General features: G+C 45.4%; 1 protein-coding gene across 1 annotated transcript in view; it reads right to left on the bottom strand.

Moving 5' to 3' along the window:
- FOXN4 (forkhead box N4) overlaps positions 1-14,208 on the bottom strand; it is a 198,861-nt gene that overhangs the window by 20,767 nt on the left and 163,886 nt on the right. The gene's annotated exons all lie outside the window — the stretch shown is intronic.

Genomic DNA, 14,208 nt, shown 5'->3' on the forward strand with positions numbered 1-14,208 from the left:
AAGAAAAAGAAGGTTGGAAAAGTCATTTTATAATAAGAAGATACTACAAATCTTGGGTTATTGTAAGTTATTTTTTCCAGGCTTGCGCTGGCAAAGTTTTGAAGCATGAATGAGAGTTGAAATATGTGCAAAATTAAGGGGCACTGCAATGCACAGAAGTTCCTGTAGATGTCCAACTTTTTTTCTTTTTTTTTGCAAGGACCTCAAATATTGATATTGGAGGGGTCTAATTGCTAGTAAATAAGAAATTCAATGTGGTATTACTATTCAAACAGACGTAACCTTTATAAAACTTTCTACCAAGCTTCAGGATTTGAATGTGTACCTGGTGTCAGAGGCACATTTATCAATCACATTATGTAATTTTCACTTTCAGACAGGTGAAAATATTGAGTGTAGTATCACAGATGAGGTATACACTTTAAGAAGTTGAATAAATGCATTTACAATTGCACAATATAAGCAACTCTCAATTCACTCCTGAAGTAGCAACTCAAGTAGTACCTACAGGACCAGGATTAGTATATGTAATATATGAGCTACTATTAGCAGCAATAACAACTTGACCTCTATGAAAGAATTGTTTTAGTGAAATATTTTTATTAACACCTTAAGAACATACACAATACAGAAACATAAAGATTTTCAATTTTCAACCCCCCCCCCCCCCCCCCCCCCAAATAACAAAACTCAAACATAACATATATAATAGGCATGATGTCATACTCTGGTACATGAAGCCCATTCAGAATACAATAGGGTATAACCCTCCCAACCCTTCAACATTCCTCCCCCCTGGTCCCCCACCTCCCAACCCCAGTGTTATATAATGGGCAGCTCACCACATAATTGCCTCAAATAACATAGCTTCTTACTCTACTAGTGAGACTGTGTAAGTATGGATCCCAAACTTTAAGGAATTTCATCTTAACATTAAAAGAGGAATGGGCTGCTAGAGATTCCATCACCATCATATTATGAATGGCATTTCGCCACTGCCAAAAGGAAAACGCATGAGATTCCTTCCAGACTAATAATATAGAGCATTTACCTTGTGCTAAAAATTCCTAACAAGGATCCTTTGAGCATCTCCCCATACATACTTAGCCAGATCCACTTGAAACAAAATATGTTCTGGGAACATAGGGAAAGAAACCCCTAACAAAGTGTCAATATATTTGAGAATTCTTTGCTAAAACTGAGAGATGACTGAACAATGCCAAAATGCGTGTGCAAGAGAGCCCCTCTCTAAAGAGCATTTAGAACATAAGTTTGAGAGAACAAGATGGGCTTTAAAAGCTGAAATTTGAGAAAAAAACACTCTGTGAAGGAACTTAAACTGCATTTCCTGTAGATAACTATTCACAGTTACTTGTTTTTCCTCCCCAAAGCAAGAAACATAGAATTTACATGATACCACAAATGCCCCATCTGAACGCCACCTTCCCAAAAGAGCAGAAACCCATTCACTGTTTTCCAAAGCTTGCCATTCCTTGTATAACTTGGATATAGAGACTTTCTGTCGGTCATAATGTAAAAAGTCATCCAATGTATTCACTGCAGCCAAAGTCAAATCCTCCACATGGAAGGACCGAACATAATGGTGCAGCTGCATGTAAGGAAAGAAGTCAACAGCCCTTAACCCAAATTGAGTTTGTAATTCCGGTAATGATAAAATAATATCCTCTCCCATTAAAACCTGATGAAGATGGGTGATACCCCACTCAGACCAAAAAGAAAATTGCTTAGCATGTAGAACAGGCTGAAAGACTAGATTCCCCTTTATGGGCAGTAAGGGCATGCGATTTGGTGACAATTGCAGTTTTCTCAACAGAGTCCTCCATGCCCATTGAAGAGGAGAGTCCAACAAATTAGAGACTAAAAAACGAGGAAGATGACTAGGGGAAGCATGTAGAACATAGTAGCACATAATTTCACTTTGTGCTAACTTATCACTATCAGGTGTAGTAAAAAGAGTGGTTCCATATAGCCAATCTCTCATCAATCGTAAAAGACATGCCAAGTTGTATCCTTTCATATCGGGGAGACCCATGCCCCTTCGTGACCAAGGGGATTTCAATCGAGCCAATGCAACTCAAGCTTTTTTTCCCACCCATAAAATCCACGAAAGCATTCTGTCAAGAGTGCTTGTGTCCTTCCCTAATAAAGAGGCAGAGTCTGCAAAACATAAAGCCACTTAGGGAATAGAATCATCTTGAACAGATGTACTCTACCCTCCAGAGATAGCGGTAAAGTATGCCATAGTCTGAGTTTATCCTTAGTCAGAGTGAGTAGCGGAGAGATATTAAGATTATAGAGGTGATTCAAATTCAGAGAGACACTAATTCCCAGATAATGAAAGGAACCTTCTGCCCATTTCAGGGGGAAAGTATCCCCCACTGCTCCCGAAGGGTATGTGGGAAACCAGAGCTTCAGACTTATCTTTATTCAAAGTAAAACCAGAAAATTCACCAAAAATCTTAAAAATCCAGAGAAGTTGTGGCAGAGATGACACTGGATTACAAAAGAATACTAAAAGATCATTTGCAAAAGCAACATATTTGAAAACAGAAGAACCAATTGAAAATCCCTGAATTTCCCCAGAATTTTGAATGGCCAACAATAACAGTTCCATAGATAACAGGAATAACAAAGACAAAAGGGGACAATCTTGCCTTGTACCATGGTTTATAGCAAAAATGTAAGACATCTCCCCATTGACTGTAATGGACGCCACTGGGTCATTATAATAGATGTTTCCCTTGAAGAAAGAAGCCAGCCAGCCCCATGTGTTGCAACACAGCAAATAAGTACTGCCATTCCACCCTGTCAAACACCTTTTCTGCGTTGAAACTAACCACTAGAAAAGGCAAATTCTTAGTGGTACAAAGGGAAAAAAGAAAATTGGTTCTTACCTGATAATTTTTGTTCCTGTAGTACCACAGATCAGTCCAGACCATGGGTTATGCATCCCTACCAGCAGGTGGAGACAGAGAAAAACTTGAAAGGCACCCTCACTTAAGCTAGTGTGCCTCCAGCATCCCTTCAGTATATAGAATATCAAAGCAGAATTAGACTAGCTATGAATCAAGCAAGAACTTTTAAGAATGAACATATAAACATGTAACCGTAGCTTTCTTTCTTAGTATGCTGCAATAACATAACCTGAATATGTGCACGCGGACTTTACATGTTATGACCAGGAGGGATGTGAACCCTTGGACCGACGGGAGGTTGATATGACCTTAGGAGATGGTTCCTCAGGTTCCCCCGTCGGGTGGCGAGGCGGAACAGAAGTTGGAACTGGCTGGGTCCTCGCTGCCAGAGACTTAGGTTGGTCTCTGATAGGGCGATGAGGCGTGAAGTCGGAGCAAGGGCCAACTGGATCTTCGCCACTGGAAGCCTGTGGCCCCCCCTGGGAGGAGCCCGTAGGGACCCAGGCCGCTGGGACTTAGGTGGGCCCTTGGAGGTGGGTGGTCCGGAGGAAGTCCGAGGTCGAGTACCAGAGGATCGCCGCTTGCCAGTCCAGAGTCATACACCGAGGAATCACCGCGTGCCAGTCCGAAGTCACACACCGAGGGATCACCGCTTGCCAGTCCGAAGTCACCAAGGAATCACCGCTTGCCAGTCCGAAGTCACACACTGAGGAATCACCGAGAAGAAGAAGGAACCAGGAACCAAAGGCACCAGGAGACTCACCGGAGCGAGCAGACTCGTTACCAAGTCGAGGAGTGAGTGGAGGGAGTCTGCTTATATACTTCCCTGTGCCTAGCCCATCAGGAACAGGTGAAGTCAATTTGGAGGACGAGGCCCCTTTAAATTCTGTGAGGAGGCGTGGCCTCGTGCCTAAGGGCAGGGCGGCCATCTTGGTTCTGGGAGCAGAGCAGAGGGGCCCGACGCAGCGAGGGAAGGCCTGGGGCGCCTCCCCCGCCGGCAACCACTGTGGGGGCCCGCTCCGAGGTGCGGGGGTGAACGAAGTTGGACTCCAGCGACCTCCCCGATGCTGCCGCAGTGACCCCGACGCCGTGAGTCAGGTAGGGGGTTGCGTTCGCGGGCGGCTGTGAGGCACAACATTACAGATCCCCCTGTCACCCACTCCTAGTCTTTGGATGGGTGTCTGGACTGATCCGTGGTACTACAGGAACGAAAAAGTTGACTTAGAAAATAGCCACTGGTATTACTAGCAACAGTAACATGGAATAAACTTAGTTTTTGGGTACTTGCCAGGTTCTTATGGCCTGGATTGGCTACTGTTGGAAACAGGATGCTGGACTTGATGGACCCTTGGTCTGACCCAGTATGGCATGTTCTTATGTAAAATTATCAGGTAAGAACCAATTTTCTTTTCCCTGTACGTACCCGGATCAGTCCAGACCATGGGATGTACCAAAGCTTTCCTAAACCGGGTGGGACCTCATGAGTCCTGCGCGCAGTACGCCACTGCCAAAATCTCCTGGCACCTGAACGTCCAAGCAGTAGTGGTGAGCAAATGTGTGGAGCGTCTTCCAAGTAGCCGCTCTGCAAATCTGAGGTGATACCAACTGGCATTCGGCCCACGAAGTTGCTTGAGAACAAATAGAATGGGCCATCTAGAACAGGTCTCCCTTTACAAATGTATGCAGATGATATGGCTTCTTTCAACCATCGTGCAATCATCATCTTAGACACCTTATGACCTTTCCTGGGACCACTCCATAGGAAAAACAAATGATCTGAGAGTCTGAAAGAATTAGTGACTTCCAAGGAACGCAGAACATCTAGCCGACAAAGCTCTCATGCATGTTGTACATCATTCAACAAATCAGGAAAAGCCGGAAGCTCAACTGATTGGCTTAAATGAAAAGATGAGACCACTTTGGGTAAAAAGGACGGAACCGTACAAGGCGAAACTCCCGAGTCAGAGATCCTCAAAAAGGGTTGCCTACAGGAGAGAGCCTGCAACTCAGAAATTCGGCGAGCTGAGCAGATAGCCACCAAAAACCGTTTTCAAAGTAAGGTCCTTCAACGTTATCATTTTAAGGGGTTCAATCGGCGGATCACACAAGACGAGAAGAACCAAAATAAGACTCCACGACAGACATACCGGGGGCTTCAAATGTCTTACTCCTCTGAGAATACGCACCACATCTAGGATGTGCCACCACCGAGCTACAAACCAGAGTGGCTAGGGCCGCCACCTGTACCCAGAGGGAGTTGAAGGGAAGAATCTCTCTCTCACGACATCACGTCTCAAAAACTCTCCATACTCTAATGTATGAGAGGGAGGTAGTCGTTTTCCTGGCTCGTAGCAATGTAGTGATGACCTCCTCAGAATAGCCCTTCTTCTCAATCTCCTCCTTTCAAAAGCCAAGCCACTAGACAGAAGCGAGCTGCCTGGTCGAAATATATAGGCCCTTGATGGAGAAGTTGTGGAAGATGCCCAAGTCGTAAAGGGCTGTCCACAGCCAGATTGACAAGGTCCACAAATCACGGATGTCGGGACCACTTAGGAGCCACTAGGATTACCCTCCCTGGGTGGACCTCTCTCCTGCGAAGCACCTTGCCCACCAGAGACCAAGGAGGAAACACAGGAGAATGGAGGTTGGCCAGGGAAGTACTAGCGCATCGACCCCCTCTGCACTGTGATCTCTCTTGAGACTGAAGAAGCGAGGAGCTTTGGCATTGTCCCGCGTTGCCATCAAATCCATGTGGGGAGTCCCCCATCTTCGAGAAATGAGATCCATTGCTCCGTACGAGAGTTCCCACTCTCCGGGATCTATGCGCCTCCGACTGAGGAAGTCCATTTGTATGTTGTCCTTCCGGCGATGTGGGAAGCTGCCAGCATCGCAAGAGTTTGCTCTGCCCAAGCCATAAGTAGCTTGACTTCTGGTGCCTCCTTGATGGTTGATATAGGCCACTGTTGTCGCATTGTTGGAGAGGACCCGAACCGCCTGTTGGTGTAAGTATGGAAGAAAGTGTTGCAAGGCCAAGCAAACCGCTCTGGTCTCCAGGCGATTGATCGACCATCTGGACTCCTCCGGAGACCAGCTGCCTTGTACTGAAAGATACCGGCAGACAGCTCCCCAGCCTGAGAGGCTGGCATCTGTAGTCACCACTGTCCAGCTCTGGACTTCCAGATCCACTCCTTGAGACAGGTTGTGCGAGCAAAGCCACTACCCAAGACTGGACTTGGCACAATCGGTGAGTGGTAGAGGGAAATGGAAATTCTCCGACTTGGGATCCCACCGGAAAAGTAATGCTCGTACGGTCTCATATGAGCAAATGCCCAAAGAATCATTTGTGGATGCCATTGAACCTAGAACTTGAAGGTAGTCCCAGGCCTTGGGAAGTGGAAGGACCAACAAGCGACGAACTTGCCCCCATCAGTTTGTTCCTTCAGTCCGTCGGAAGAAAAACTTTCCCGACTGCAGTGTCAAACCTGGCTCCAAGAAATTCTAATGTCTGAGAGGGAACAAGGTTGCTCTTGGTCTGATTGGTTACCCAGCCGAGGGATTCCAAGAGAGTGGTCACCTTGTGGATCGCTTCCACACAGCAATCCCTTGACTTGGCCCTGATGAGCCAATCGTCCAGGTAGGGATGAATGAGTAGGCCTTGTTTCCGGAGGGACACCACCACAACCACCATGACCTTGGTGAATGTACAGGGTGCGGTCACAAGACCGAAAGGCAGAGCACAGAATTGGTAATGCATTCCCAGGACCATAAAGCAAAGGAACTTTTGATGATCTTCGCGGATGGGAACGTGCAAGTATGCCTCCATCAGATACAGAGAGGCCAGGAATTCTCCCTTGCATACCGCTGTGATGACTGAACGCAGAGACTCAATGCGAAAGTGTGGCACCTTGAGAGACTTTTTTACCTTCTTGAGGTCCAAAATTGGCAGGAAGGATCCCTCTTTCTTTGGAACTACAAAGTAAATGGAGTACCTTCCTTTCCTCCAGTGTTCTGGGGAGACCGGTTTTACCACTCCCAGAGCCAGGAGACGTTCAAGAGTCTGACGAACAATCTGCCATTTGACCTGTGGACCATATGGAGATATTAAGTAGAAGTCTCTGAGAGGCCGAGCAAATTCCAAAGCATAGCCTCATTCTATTATGCCTAGCACCCACTGATCGGAAGTAATTCTGGCCCAAGCCTCGTAAAACCGGGACAGGCGACCCCCTACCCGAGGGATGGGCCGGCCCCATCTCATTGTGTAGTCTTAGAGGCGAGAGAGGAGGAAGTACCACCCTCTCGGGAGGTTCTGCGCCCCCGAAAGGACGAGGACCAGGTTTGGTTCCTGGCCAACAGCTGCTGCTGTCCGGCTGCTTGCTGCCTGTTCTGCAGAAACCTCCGCTGCCCCTGAAAACAAGAGCGGGATGATGGAAACTCTCTGGAGGGTTTTGGTCTGTCCTCTGGCAACTTGTGGACTTTGTTCTCCCCCAGGGACTTTATCAACCTCTCCAAATCATCCTCGAATTAAAAAAACCACCTTTAAATGGAATAGCACCAAGCTGAGCCATGGATGAAACATCCGCTGACCAGTTGTGAAGCCACAAAAGCTGCCTTGCTGACACTGCTGACGACATGGTGTGAGAGGAAATGTGGAGCAGGTCATACAGCACATCCGCCCCATATGCCAACGCAGCTTCCAAATGCTGCACCTGCTCTGACTCACCCGGAGGAAGATCTCTGGATATCAGCAATTGCTGTACCCAGCACAGGCTTGCACGCAGCATATAACTGCTACACACCGCCGCCCGGATACCCAGGGCCGACATCTCAAAAATGCATTTAAGCAGTACTTCCAGCTTGCAGTCCTGAAGATCCTTGAGAGCTGCTGAGCCTGCGACCGGAATAGTGGTCCGCTTGACAACAGCTGAAACTGAAGCGTCTACCTTAGGGGACTGCAGGAGCTCCAGAAACTCATCCAATAATGGATACAGTTTATTCATGACTCGCCCAACTTGCAAACCAGCATCCGGAGCATCCCACTCCCTAGTCATCAGCTGTAGAAGCATGGGGTGGAAAGGAAAACCCCAGGTTGGCGTTCGCAATCCTGCCAGGACTGGATCCACTGTGTCCTGTGGCAGAGCATGCGGGGGAAATTCCACTCCGAGCTCAGAAAGCACAGCCAGAATAAGGGGTTCCAATTCTTCTCTCTGGAACAGACGGATCACCTTAGGGACATCTCCATCCAAGATGGACTGTTTCCCCTGGTCATCATCCAATCTCCCCCCCCCCCCCCCGGCGGGTGGGGAAGGAGAGACCCCTGCATCTACAGCCATACTGCCCGGGACCCCCGGAGCGGCTGAGCCTCCCAAAGCCACAGCGCCTTTTAACTTCAAGATCCACAGAGACGCGGGCAAATCCGTGCACTTGGCTATCTTGGGGGACGGTCCCTGCGCATGTCTCATCGGCAAAGCACCACCTTGCGTAGACCGGGAAGCCAAAAATGCTTTATGCATAAGGAGGACAAAATCCAAAGAAAAGGAATCAGAATCAGCATCCTGTCCTCCTGGAACACAGGATACTCATGTAAAGAATCCTGGTCCTGATCTGAAGTATCCTCAGAATTGGCAGGAACCAGTGACAGTGCTGGGGGAAGCTCTCCCTCCCCCATAACCCTTGCCTGAGCTGCAGCAAAGGTGTTTAAGATGGCTGCCATCCCTACACTGAGGGGGAAAGAATCAGCCTGAAGCTCCCGCGGAGCGGATTGTTTTTGAGCCCCTCGAGGCTTGGCTGATGCTGCAGACCCTGAAAAAGAACTGCCTTCCCCACCAGGTAGGCAGCGGGAGCAAATACCGGCCCTAGAAAGCCGCGCGGATTATTCTCCACATGCCACACACAAAGATAGCTGCGGCATCGTGGGGGGGGGGGGGGGGGGGAATGGCCCAAAACAAGTGAAAAACATGGCGAAATTTGTCAAAAACATGGCAATTCTGATGGGGAGGAGTCCTGGAGTGCAGCAGACCAAAAAAGAAATTTTTCAAAAATTTGGATTTTTTTTTTCCCACAAAATGCTCAGAAACACCTCGGGTTAAGAGAGGGACTGGACCACCAGTAAACTTTTCCCCAGGTCCTTACCTGGCTGGTGCCCCATGGGGTTACCAACTCCAGCTCCAATAACCTGCTACCAGAGAGGATGACCCCACAGGATCTAACAACCCTCTGGGAGGATTGGGAAAACTTCCCTCTGCAGAAGAACTTCTCTCTTCTTTTTTTTTTTTTTAAACTTGCTTGATTCACAACTTATAGCTATCTCACTCTTGGTTAATTTTAAGGGATAACCTAAACCCCAGAAACAGGGCAAGACTGCAGGGTTTGCACCACCTCCATCTGCTGGAGACAAAGAAATACTGAAGGGATGCAGGAGGCACACTAGGTTAAGTGAGGGTGCCTTTCAACTTTTTCTGTCTCTCCACCTGCTGGAAGGGAGGCATAACCCATGTTCTGGACAGATCCGGGTATGTACAGGGAATAGCTGTTAATGTACGAACATTAACGACAGCATATCTCCCTCTTACAAATCCCACTTGGCCCCTCCCAATGTACACTGGGAGAATTGCTGCCAATCGGTCTGCTAAAATCTTTGCCAATAATTTCTGATCAAAGTTTAGCAAAGAGATAGAGCAGTAGGATGACACCAAGGCTGGATCTTTCCTCGGTTGGGGATAACAGTAATAACCGCCTTATTCATAGCCGTTGGGAGCACTGAGAGGAGAGGATCACCTTGCTGGTGGCTGAAAGGAATCAGTAAGTTTTGCTTGGGAGACGTTAACTATTGGGGTATATTATTTAGTGTTTGTGCTTTTAATAGTAAGGCAGATAATAAGTAGAGGTTAGTGTGTTTGATTTCCCAATCTTCCCACCCCTCTCCCACCCACCCCATCTCATTCTTAAATTTATAGGCAGGTGCCACTTTCACACTAAAAAAAAAGCCTTTGAACTTCACTTCACGAATTCCCCTCACCTTATTGAGAGTTTAATCATTCCCCTGTAGGCCACTACCAGACATATAGTGAATACACGAATACATTTAAGGACACTAATTAGACACATTCCTACTCCGATAGCAACCTAAAACTTAACTAGGAACTGAACAAATTTGAGATGAAGGCAGCAGGCCAGCAGCAAGAAGGGGGCCTCCCAGTCTTTTGCATTGAGTGTCACATGTATGATTTTGTATCCACCGGTGAGAAGTTGTACGTGTGCATCCGATGCAAAGAGCTCCTGTCTCTCAGAGAACGAGTCAGATCTCTGGAGGCTACAGTAGCAGACCTGGAGGAGCTGAGGCAGAAAAAGAGGTATATAGATGAGACCTTCAGGGACATAGTAGCCAAGTCCCAACTTCAGACTGACAGCCCTTGTGCTGCCTTGGAGGAAGAAGTTCTCATGATCGGAGATCATCAACCTGGTGCAGCAGGAAAGGATCCTGTAGCAAGGACCTGCTCTCCAGGTGGTGCATTGTCCTTTTGCACTGAGGATGTCTCCCCCAGGGCTACTGCCCAGGAGGGAAGGATTAGGTCGTCCGTCATAGCTGGTGATTTGATTATTAGGAATATAGACAGCCGAGTGGCTGGTGGGCATGAGGATCGCCTGGTAACATGCCTACCTGGTGCGAAGGTGGCAGACCTCACGCGTCACCTAGATAGGATTTTAGACAGTGCTGGGGAGGAGCCAGCTGTCATGGTACATATGGACACCAACAACATAGGAAAATGAGGGAAGGAGGTTCTGGAAGCCAAATTTAGGCTCTTAGGTAGAAAGCTGAAATCCAGAATCTCCAGAGTAGCATTCTCTGAAATGCTTCCTGTTCCACGCACGGGTCCCCGGAGGCAGGCAGAGCTCTGGAGTCTCAATGTGTGGATGAGACAATGGTGCAAGGAAGAGGGATTCAGTTTTTTAAGGAACTGGGAAACCTTTTGGGGAAGGGGGAGTCTTTTCCAAAGGGATGGGCTCCACCTTAACCAGGGTGGAACCAAATTGCTGGCGCTAACCTTTAAAAAGAAGATGGAGAGCTGGGTAAAAGGGAGAGAAAACAAGATGGCGCCCTGAGCAGGTGTATCTCCGTTTGCTCCAGATCTCAGATTTCTAAAACCAAGCTTTACAGTGATATTTCTTATTAAATATGCCTCAGAAGAGAAAAGGCAAAGTCCGGGTCTTCCCACCCGACCAGGACAATGCTGCCGGACAGTGATTAATATCAGAGTTCACCGTTAATCCACCGGAATCGAGGGTGTTCGTCCCCGCTGGAGAAGGGGTGAGAGGAGAGCCATATTCTCCTGGGGAACTTTCACTGAGCCCTCCGGACCCCAGAACGCCGGTGAGAGCCTTGCCCCTAACAGCCGACGGAGGAGTTCAGATGCACACTGATGATATCATCAGGCGGATTCAGCTGGGTGGCCCAGAAGCCGACCGAGCGGTAGGAGAATCAGGAGGAAACCTGAAACCCCGAACGTCTGAAGCGCCGAGAGGAGGAGGAGAGATGGCAGCAGACTTCCCCAGAACAACGGGACAGCTTCGAGAGGACACCGGTCTCGGGGTAAGAAGATCTCTCTCCCAGCAATTTATTAAACCAGCAATTATAACCCTTGATAATATCTGGGAACTCATGATGATGTCATCCAAGTTAGACAACCAAATCCAAAAACTTGACGATATTGCCGCTAAAGTTGGGGTTCTAGAATGGGACACACATGAGAAATTTAATGAACAAGATAATTCTTTAAAGAAAATAAATGAGTATATAAAAAGCCTTCAGAATGCGAATGCCACAATTGTTTCAGAAATAATTTCATCATTAAGAAGACTGGAGTCTATTGAAAATTACATGAGGCATTTAAATCTGAGATTCTTGAATTTCCCAATTGTACTGGGGGAAACCCCATTATTATCTTTCAAGAAATTCGTAATGGAGGTGTTAAAGATCCCACAAGCAGAGATACCAGCAGTTAAGAAACTTTTCTTTTTGCCTAAAAGAAGCAGTACTCCTTTAATATTCCCGGCTCAAGGATCAGATTTTCAAAATCTGACCGATTACTTAGAAAATTCTAATGTAGAAATTATAGATCGTGCTGTACTCTTTGTTTCCTTCTTTGATGAATCTGCTGTATCAATGATTATGAAGAATTATTTTAAAAATATAAATGAATCATATTGTGGGGGTCTTGTTCGAGTATACCCAGACTTAGCAAAGTCTATGCAGCAACGTAGAAGATAATTTTTACAGATGAGACCTGAGACCCTAGCATTGGGGGGTGGCTTTAAATTACGCTACCCTTGTAAATGTATTATGAAACTGGCCAGAAATACTTATCTTTTCTTTTTACCTGATCAGTTAAGGGTTTTCTTGTCTGGCAGGAGATCATCTGATGAGAATCAAGGGGTTGATAATAATTAAGGTGTAATTTAAGGGCAGTTATTTGTAATTGTTTCTTTTAAATGTACTCCACTTAAAGTTTTTTTTTTCTCTCCCGATTTCCTATGTAATAAGAGAATGTTTTGGTAATGGTTGTAAGGATATTGTGAGTCATAAAGGATTTGAGATCCTTAAGACTTTTTTTTTTTTTTTTGTATCTCTGAAATTTCCGATACAATTTCATTTGTATATTGTTAAAAAGATGATAAAAAATTAAAAATAAAAATAAAAAGGAGATGGAGCAGTTTTTAAACTAGAACAAAGGGGAAAGTCGACCATGTGCTCAGCAGCGCATGGTTTGGAGGAGGTATCTTCAAAGGATACTAATGATGCATTAGAATCAGGGCATCCCAACAATAAAGTTCCAATAATAAGAAAAGTAGTCCAAGTGCCTGTAACTAAAAACTCACCTGAGCTAAAAAAAATTCCAATGTATTCCTATCAGTTAAAAAGCAGAATGAAAATACAAACAAAAAATATACTTTGAAATGTTTGTATGTGAATGCCAGAAGTCTAAGAATTAAGATGGGAGAATTAGAGTGTATAGCAGTGAATGATGACATAGACTTAATTGGCATCTCAGAGACATGGTGGAAAGTGGACAACCAATGGGACAGTGCTATACCGCGGTACAAATTTTATCACAATGAACAGAGCGGAGCATCTGGGAGGCGGGGTGGCACTTTATGTCCGGGATGGCATAGATTCCAACAGGATAAAGATCCTGCATGAGACTAAATGCACAATCAAATCTTTATGGGTAGAAATCCCTTGTGTGTTGGGGAAGAGTACAGTGATAGGAGTAAACTACCGTCCACCTGGCCAAGATGGTGAGACGGAAATTGAAATGCTAAGAGAAATTAGGGAAGCTAACCAAATAGGTAGTACAGAAATAATGGGAGATTTCAATTATTTATTTATTTATTTATTTATTTATTTATTTTATATACCGACGTTCGATCGAGATATCACATCGGTTTCCAGATAACTCAAAGAATAGGGTAGTAACAGCCCTATTTTACATTATAACATTGTAATAAAAATAATAAATTGTAACATTGTAATAAATATAACAAATTATACAAATTATAACAGGAATAACAGGATTACGTTGAACATTTGATGTAGTATATTACCAATTATTTTATTTATTTATTTATTTAGAACTTTTCTATACCGACTTTCCAATAACAGAATTACTGATCAATTCGGTTTACATTTTGAACAATAACAGTGACAAGCAAATGTCTTACAGAGAACAGGAAGAATAACTTGGAAATGAATATATGGGGTTAAACAAAGAAATACAATATACATAGCCTAATATAGGCAGAGGCAGATAACTTCTGTGTGGGGTTGTGTATAGCTTTTAAGACTGTCAGGAGGTTGGGAATTGCATTTTGTACTTTTGGGCTGCCAAGGAGTTAAAGTTGAAGAATTCTTTGGGGAATTCTTTGTGATGTTCTATGGAATTCTTTGTGTTGTTCTATGGGTATTGAATAGGGGTTCAAAGAGTTTTTAGAATTGAACTTGTCTAGTTCTTGTATAGTTCTCTTATAGGTTGTTGACAACAACTGACAACAATTACCCAGAAATGTTGCAGAAGCACCTTGCACGTAAGTAAATCCAGCAAGTCAATAGTGCAAGTAAAGAGATCAAAGTCCCATTCACTAAGTATAAGAAATTTATTAAACATAAGTCAAGTTCATCAATCATTTAATGCGGCAACTCCATATAAGTAATAGCAAACGTATGTGTTATAAGTCCCCCGACACGGTCCCGTGTTTCGCGGAGGCTGCATCGGGAGGG

The sequence above is a fragment of the Rhinatrema bivittatum genome, chromosome 11 (assembly GCF_901001135.1).
Source record: "Rhinatrema bivittatum chromosome 11, aRhiBiv1.1, whole genome shotgun sequence".
NCBI lineage: Eukaryota > Metazoa > Chordata > Amphibia > Gymnophiona > Rhinatrematidae > Rhinatrema > Rhinatrema bivittatum.